This window comes from Triticum aestivum, chromosome 1B (assembly GCF_018294505.1).
Source record: "Triticum aestivum cultivar Chinese Spring chromosome 1B, IWGSC CS RefSeq v2.1, whole genome shotgun sequence".
In the NCBI taxonomy this organism is placed as follows: Eukaryota; Viridiplantae; Streptophyta; class Magnoliopsida; order Poales; family Poaceae; genus Triticum; species Triticum aestivum.
Window position 1 is genome coordinate 668,121,615 of NC_057795.1, and position 8,833 is coordinate 668,130,447.

The 8,833-nt window shown below is 50.5% G+C and overlaps 1 long non-coding RNA gene across 1 annotated transcript; it reads right to left on the reverse strand.

Annotated features, from left to right (window-relative positions):
- Positions 1–6,927: 6,927 nt before the first annotated feature.
- LOC123099412 (uncharacterized) lies at positions 6,928–7,440 on the reverse strand. The gene is made up of 3 exons (XR_006448157.1): positions 7,283–7,440; positions 7,097–7,198; positions 6,928–7,021 (listed from the first exon to the last, which is right to left on the reverse strand). It is a non-coding gene; the product is annotated as an uncharacterized lncRNA (long non-coding RNA).
- Positions 7,441–8,833: the final 1,393 nt, after the last annotated feature.

Consider the following 8,833-nt stretch of genomic DNA (forward strand, 5'->3'; position numbering starts at 1 on the left):
ATTTAGTAAGAGGAAGAGCCAAGAGTGGCAGTAGCAGTTACAGGTGTGTAAGCAAAATAGAGAGAAAGAAAGGAAAGAAAGGAAAGAACGGAGGGAGTAGGTTTCTCACAACATTGCTCAATGGCACTGTACTGAACTGAACTGTCGATATCGATAGATAAGCGATTCAAAGCTGATCTTGAGAGACAAGGAAAGGTGCCCTTTCCGAAAAAAAAAGAGGTGCCCGACCTACCTGTGTATGTATGCGTCAGTAGCATGCTTGCCGTTTCCTCTTGACCAAAGCATTGGGTTCTGCCTAGTGCTTTCTCATCGAGACTTTTCCCTCAGGAACTGTTCCAGCTGACCTTGAAACACACCGATGTATTTTTATGCGACGAAAATTGCAGAACAGTTCACGCGTGGCCTTTGAAGTTAGAGCATCTACAGCCGGACATAGCAAATATGACACCTTAAATGTCCGTGAACGTGTCTGGTTAGTGACCGAACATGTCCGCTCTGAGCCTCTATTTATTCTTCAGTGCAGCCACACTCCTCATTTTTCTTATCATATATCCGGTCACTTACACGTGATTGGTGGAGATGAAGTGAGAGAAACAAAAAAATGAAAAGAAAGAGAAAAGGTGGTCCGGGGTGGGGCCGCGTCCTACGTGCCGTAATGCCCGAGCGCGTCTGCGAGCCCTCATATCCCCCCCCCACCCCCACCCCCATATTTAAGATGGATATGAGGGTTCGTGGACTGCCCGGACGTATAGGGATGATATGAGAAATCCGGTTAGGTCATGTTTTTCCTCTTCTCTCATGTCCGGTTACTGACCAGACACGTCCGCGGGCGTATGGTGCATGGTTTGAGGCGTCCGGCTTAGAACATCTACAACCGGACCCCTCAAACCCGTCTCAAATGCCCGACAGGCCGCCCGGTCACGATTTCAACCCAACGGGGCCTTTCAAACCGGCGTCAAATGCCTGGGCTGACCGGCACCCCCAATATTCAGCCCAAATATGAAGCGGATATGGGGAGCCCGGGCACGCCCGCCACGTCGGCCTGACGACGTGGCCCCACACGGACTCGCCGGGAAACCCGACGGTCCGACAGGCGCCTCGACCGTTGCCGCGTTGTGAACGCCGCGTGGCGCCACTCCGGCTCCCAGCCTGAGGCCATTGCCGGCCGGCGGCCCCAGCCCTAGCACATCCGCCTCTTCCCTCCCTCCGCTGCCACTCGAGCCCGTCAGCCTTGCCCCCACGCCTCCGCTACTACACAATCCAGCGCCGTCTCTTCCTCCTTGAGCAGGTCCGGATCCATAGGGAAGCGGGGCTACATCTGGAACCGGAGGAGGATTTCGAGGAGGAGGAGGGGGGGGAGGTGCCGGCGGAGGAGGAGGAACAGGAGCCGGCGGACGAGCAAGAGGAGGAGGAGCATGAGCCGATGGAGGAGGCGCCGCCGCTGAATGTGGGGGAGGAGGAGGCGCCGACGATGAAGGAGGACGTGGATGTGTAACCGGAGCAGCACGCCATCCTTAACTCCATCCACACGGAGTCGGCTGCAGAGGCCAGGCATCACCGTCGGCAACAGATGGAGGCGGCGCAGGTGACTCAGGCCATCCCCGACAACGAGAAAATTTGAGTAGTATAGAACGTAGTACGTAGCTATATAATCTGCATGATTTTGTATGGATTTAGGGAATGGATATGAGAGAGTTGTATATGAAGAAGGAAATATGGGGTGTGTCCGGTCCCCTGCCCACGGACATGCTCGGACCCGTCCGCGGACATTTGAGAGGCCGGATTACCATATGTGACCATAGATGTTCTTAATTGGTTTTGGGCAAAAGAAGGTTGCCTTTAGAAGCTTTCGGTGGAGAACAGGATGCGACGGGCCCTGGGCATTTTTCTTTTGTGTCCCTGGGAGCAAGCGGAGTTTCATGAAGGGTTCGATCCGATAACGTGGGGTGAATCTTGGTGCACGACGAAGGGCCATCAATCATCATCCACTGATTTTGGAACGCAAAGAGGATGACTGTTCGGCAGCTGAAGCGAGCATATACATACGTGGCAAAACATCTTAAAATGTGAGTTACCCCCTCTGTAAAAGAAAATATATAAGCGTTTGGCGTATAAAACTAGGAAAACACATCTTAAAATGCCATGTCTGAACCTTGCTGCAGGAGCACCGAGCACGGTTAATCCATGCAGTACATGTTGGCCAGGCTACCATTCGCTCGTAGTAAATGGACTTCCATCGGAACGTCCTCAGCCTCCGTTTACCTGCCACCCGGCAGCAATGGCAACCATCTCTTTCTTTTGCTTGGACGAGAGCTCGTCCTAGACTTCTTTGAGGCGTGAGAATGCCATGATGAGTGTGGCGGCGCAGAGAAGAAAGAGACCAAAGAAGGATGACTGCGGTTATGGTCGGGACTGGATTTATATAGCAGGCGGATGGTAATAATGAGCGGTAAACAGACGGATGGCTGGCACGTGTGTAGCTTTCTCGGCAACCGTGGGTCATTAATTTTGGGCGACAGAGGGCCGTGGTGTCGTTCGAACGCGCAACAGTTGCGTTTACCGGGAAGTGACGCGGGCGGCGCTCTCTTGGCCGATGCACCGCTTCAATGCCGGCAACGGTGAGAGGTTGCGTCTGATCTGACCGAACATGAATGCGACACAGACGCTCTAGAGCGGCGCTGACAGTTTCTAAAGGGAATCGTGCGCGGCGTGGGAGAGTATTTGGGTTGGCCAGGGCAGTCAGAAGCGGATATGGCAGCGGTCCGGACGCCCACAACCCTTCCCCCTCCCCTACTTTGTTTTTGATTTGCGGGAAAAGTGCATTCGGACTGGCAAGCTGACCGATACAGATCAGTGTTGGATGAAAAAACACGTCCGAGCAGCGTGGGTCGAACATATACGGGTGGTTTGAGAATGTTTTTTTTTACTAGACGGGTGGTTTGAGAGTTCGCGTCGGAGATTCTCTAAACGAATTTCCAGTGAATATATATAACTTTTGGACCTTGAATTAATGCTTAATCAAGGAAACATTCGATAACCAACCAAAACAAGCTGATGCACTGTAGCGTGAAGGGAAGTGGGCACGGGAACCGTTTCGTCCTTGTGTCACTACCGCAGCTACTAGCCAACTTCTCTGCATGGAGCTTGAGTATATATGCTATATATGCGTGATCAATTCATCCCAGGATGAAATTTCTCCGGTTTCTCTCGCGAATAGGAGCGCTCATTGTTTGCCGGTAAAAAAGACGTGGCGATCGATTGAGGGAGTCCTGGCTCCGCTCGTAAAGTCGTCGTTGCTCACACACACACACACACACGCGGATGGTAAAACCAGCGACGCCAAAATCAAGGAGGGAGTGAATCTTGTGTCGTCGTCGTCGACCGATCATTGCGCGTGCCTTTCCGCAGTTTCCGTGTGGTGAAGCCGTGAAGGCGATCCATCCATCCCCGTTTCAATCAGTGGCAGTCGTCTACGTCGCGGCCGACCTGACCTGAGCAGAGCTGAGCCAGGGCCGGACACCCGGTGCCGTCCACGGCCGGGCCTATCCAACGAGGCCCGGCCCGGCGGCGCCGGCGACCGCGACGTTACTCGCCGCGTGGTCGCGTCCGTCGATTTTCCATTTTTGGCCGGACCGAGGCGACTCTTCTCGCCGGTCATCACAGGCAGAAATCACATATTTGACCTGAGGCAGAAATCAATTCACAAACTGACCTGCTTTCAATAAAATTTCACTCTGCTGACCCTTCGGTGTGACGCCCGACAGCTGGGCATCGCACCCTACTGTGTAGCGTCCATCACTTAGGCGTTGCACTTGCTGCCAGCGTGGCAGCCCTGGTCCAGCTGCGGCCCCACACGCACCTGTGCAGCGCCTAAGTCTTAGGCGCCACACGTGTAATGTGCAGCGCCTAGCTCGTGGGCGCTGCACAGTCTGTGTTCCACTTGGGCTGGCCCCACCCTCTCTCCCCTCCCACCCCCACCCCACACACCCCCACCCCAACCCAAACCCTAAGGCTTGCGGCCCTCCTCTCTTCCCCTCTCCCCCCTCTCAAATCCTTCTCAAATCTTGCAAATCCGGAGTATTTGACCGTGGATTTCGAAGCCAACCCCTCCCTTAAGGTAATCTCCTCCGATCCCCTCGTTTTCATCCATAGGAATTGTCACATTTGCTCAAATCTTGTTAGTTTGGGGGAAAACCCTAGTTTTGACTTGGATTTGCAAATTTGTGTTGAATGATGTTATGTTTCTTTGCTAACTTGGGTTGGTTAAGCTTCCATAGTATGCTAGGGTTAGGGTTATGTGTGTTTGATGTTGGTGTTAGGGTTATGCTATGGTTATGGTTGTTTTATATGTTAGGGCATATGTGTGCAAATATTTTTCTTAAGTATTTACTTGATATATGTGTGTTTTTGATTATTGTAGGGATGGGGAGAACATGTGTTTATGTTCATCATGTGGATAGAGAGGCCTTTTTGAAAGGCAATGTTGAGACGGACCCGAATGAGCTTGACATGGTGTTTGAGAGTAGTCCTAGCTATGCGGAGCTTTTGGAACAAGTGAGGAAAGATTTGAATTGGACGGACCCAAGTGACGTTGTTGAGTTCGAGGGAAGGCATAATGTTGGTTTTGGAATGCACATCCGTTGGAAGACAATGCGTGTGAACTCCGAGCAACGTTGGGTTGCATACAAGGAGACGGTTGCCGAATCTCTAGACAAGGCTCTTGAGTTATTTGTCTCCAAGAAGGTTGAGTCTACTTTGAATTTAGACTTGAACCGGAACCCCTCCCCGTTGGTTGCTAGCACTCCCCCACCCATGAACCAAGATCAAATGAGTGAACCTCAATTCACGCAACAAGATTGGCCAACATTGAGCCCGACTCCAAACAACCAAAATGAAGGTTTTGAAGAGGAGAATGATGAGTACGAGGAGGATGACAACGAAGTTGACCTCCATGACAACAATGTGGGTGATCTCGACCAATATCATGTGCAAGAGACAATGGACCAATCCATCCCTTTTTCCCGTGCATATGCATCGGACTCGGATGACGATGGTCCCGATGAAGAAGTTGATGAGGAGGGGTTCACGCCGAAGGAGGCCGAAGCATTCAAGAAGGTATTCGGGCGGGATCACAAGACACCATTGTTCAAGGATCTTAGTCTCGCGGATGAAGCCGTTGTGGATGGTGGCAAATGCATATCTCTTGGAGCTAGGCCAAGTTCTCACCGTGATTTGGAAGACGGCAAGAACGGGATATATCCCGGTTGTGAGTTTCAATCCTTCTTGGAATTGAAGATGTGGCTCGACAACTACTCGGTTACACATTATCGTCCACATAAAGTGGCCAACTCGGATGTTAATGTGCGTTACACGGTAAATGTGAAGTGCCAACATGTCCATGGATTGTGCGTGCAAGGCCATGGAAAGGAGGTCCCACTTGGCGCATAGTGAGTTGTCTACCAACTCACATGTGCCGGCACAAGAATGCGGATGGCAAGCTTGTGCACCAACAACACAGACAACTCACGTCCGAGTTCATTGCTTACAGGCTGTCCAACCAAATATCCACACTTCCAATAATGAGCATCAAGAGTGTCATTGACCTTGTGAAAGCCATCTTTCATTACAAGGTGAAGTACGGCAAGGCATGGAAGGCGAAGCAAGCCGCATTCAAGATGTTGTATGGCAATTGGGAGGAAGCATACAACCGACTCCCTAGGTTGTTGTTAGCTATGGCCGCCACAAACCCAGGCATGGTTCACGTGGTTGAGCCTCATGGGCACCAAACTTTGATTCATAACGGGAGGACCGTCCGAGTATTTGGCCGTGCATTTTGGGCCTTTGAGCAATGCGTGAGGGCTTTTGAGCATTGTCGGCCCGTCATCGCCATTGATGGCACGTTCTTGACCGGACAATACAAGGGCACTTTATTGGTTGCAATAGCAAGTGATGCCAATAACCGGGTGTTGCCTTTGGCTTTTGCTTTGGTTGAGGTGGAGAACAATGATAACTGGGAGTGGTTCTTGCGTCAACTGAGAGCAAGGGTATTACCGGCTGAAAGGGAAATTTGTGTCATATCGGATCGCCATGCTGGAATTCTAAATGCGGTGGTGATTGACATTCCCGGACATAGAAAGTTGCATCATCGATGGTGCATGAGGCACTTTTGTGCAAACTTCTATAGGGCATGTGGTATCAAGGAGTTGGCCGATGATCTTCAGGATTGTTGTCTCGCTTTCACCGACAAGCGGTTTTCCACATTGTTCAATGCATTGCTCAGACACAAGAAACTTGACCCCGGCGGTCAGGAGTTTCTCAATAAGAACATTGCCGAAAGGAATATGTGGGCACGTGCTTTCGATGAAGATGGCCGGAGGTACGGTCAAATAACAAGCAATATGGCAGAATGCTTCAATAAGGTGCTCAAGGGTGTACGTGCATTACCCGTGACGGCAATAGTTCAATACACATTTGACAAGATGAATGAATACTTTTTGAAGCACTCAATGGAGACTGATAAGCAGATTGCTGGTGAGAACAAGGATAAGCACAAGTACAATTTCCCACCAAAGGTTGAAGAATGGTTGGAATTTCAATCACGAAAGGCAGACTCCGAAGAAGCTGTTCTATATGACGACAACGAGTGGAAGTATGAGGTGAAAGAGCCCGGAGGAACCACAAATGATGGCCGTCAGCACGGAGGCCGGGCTTTCAAGGTCTCCCTAACACGGTGCGATTGCAGCTGCATGAGGCCGTCTTTGCTTCATCTCCCATGCTCGCACTTGTTAAATGCATCCCGGGTTAGGAATGTGGACGTCAATCACATCTAAATGATTAGTCATACCTCTTGGGTGATCCCACCCTCATCATCCACATAAGCATATGAGGAACTCACATCGTCCCCCTCATGGTGAGGTGCGGGGTCTGATGGTGTACCAGACCTAGAGGCAGATGGTTCATCATATTCAGGATCACGGCAACCGAGAAGGTTCGATAACCGCCTTAACTTCTTGGCCTGACGCTGTAACATGAACAAGTGTGTAAGATATCAAACTTCGCAATATAGACTGGCTCTCATAGTGAATGCGATATGTACCTTGAGGAATGCTCGTAGTGAACCATCATCATTGCCAGTTCCAACCCGTGTCTTCTCCAGAATAGACTGGCTCTCATCAGCTGCTCTCTTGATCTCGGTGCGCTGCGGATGAGAAAAAATGAATGCGTTAGCCATTCAAACATGTGTAATACGGTCAACAGGAAAGTAAAGAGGGGAACACTTTACCACATAGTTAATCACCGGAACAGCAGGCACTCCTTGCCCTAGCCTGACATCTCTGTTGTACTTCCCCTTTGCTAGATCCTCAAAGTTTACGGGTTCTTCAAGAATATCCTCATTATATGCCGGCGGGCATATCTCAACTCGAGTAGTTCCAATAAACCATCGTACATAGTTATCAAAAGCAAGTGAGTTGTGCTCACGAAGCGGGGCGCGTGCAGTGCTACGAGCTTGCTCCACACAAAGCTGGAAGCGGGTAACATACGCAGAATGATGCTTGGCCCAGTCCTTTATCTTCCGTTGCCTTCTCCTGTCCAACCTGCGTGGTATAAAACCAAACATTAGCACAATCAAAAGGAGTCCCGATGATTAGACAATACGCACACATGCTCTCTTACCTATGAAGTGCTTTATCCGTGTCCACCCAATCCGGCGGGTGAGGCTGGAAAAGACCAAACTGACGATACACGCGATGCGGCAAATGAAACTCAACCACCCAGTTGCATATCAATGGGCACCGCATAAGCCAGAGATCCTTATCCCGCAAGCACATCGGGTTGAGGCGGAAGTCCGCGGTGTACCCCAAGCTCTCACCCGCGCCATATGGCTGCCATTCCACCTATGAAACAGGGCAACAATGCAAATTTGATAACTATTTTTCAAGCAAGCATGAGAAAGGACTAAAGTAATGACCTCCTTACCTGCTCAGGCGTAATCGTGTCCAACTCGGCAATGTACTTTTGGTACATGAGATTGACATCGTTCGTCATCTCGAAAACGATATCCCACTTGTAAGCCCACGTGGGGCGCCGTAATTCGTCATGTTCATCTGCATACCAAGGATCAAACCTGACGCTCTTCGGGCGTCCAACAGGCAGACGCTCCCAGCTCCATACAGAAAGTAGAAGCAGATTACCACCAATGCCTGCACTAGATGTGATCCTGCAACACGCATCATCTAGCTACATATGAAAGAAAAACAATGTTAACTTGACAGCAAGCTTGCATTGCTAATGAATAAATGAGTTGATCACAAAACAGACCAACTACCTGTCGGTACAAGTAGGCAAGAGTCGCTGAACCCCAACTCCATTTGCTATCAAAGACGGTCAATGCCTTCAGCCACATCCATGGAGCGTTCTTGCCAGTGGAGTCAGGAAACAAAGTCCTCGACACAATGTACCACATATACACACGAGCATGTGTCTGGATCACATCATCAGTTGCATCCAGAGGGCACGTCGCAAAGTTATTTTGAATCCACGTGAAAGCAGCTCCAGCTGCCTTCCTTTCCCTCTTCTTCTTCTCTTCTCCCTCCTCTACATCATCCTCAGCCTCGGTAGGAGCCATACCGATAAGAGCAATCATCTGCTCGCGCCACCCATCAGAATCAGTGCTCATACATAGAGGCCTCCCGTCGATAGCAAGACCGGTGATCAACGAGACATCCTCGAGCGTCACGGTCATCTCCCCGGTCCGAAGATGGAAACTGTGGGTCTCTGGCCTCCACCGATCAACAAAAGCGGACACCAGTGGAGCGTTCAGATTCGGCGTGGA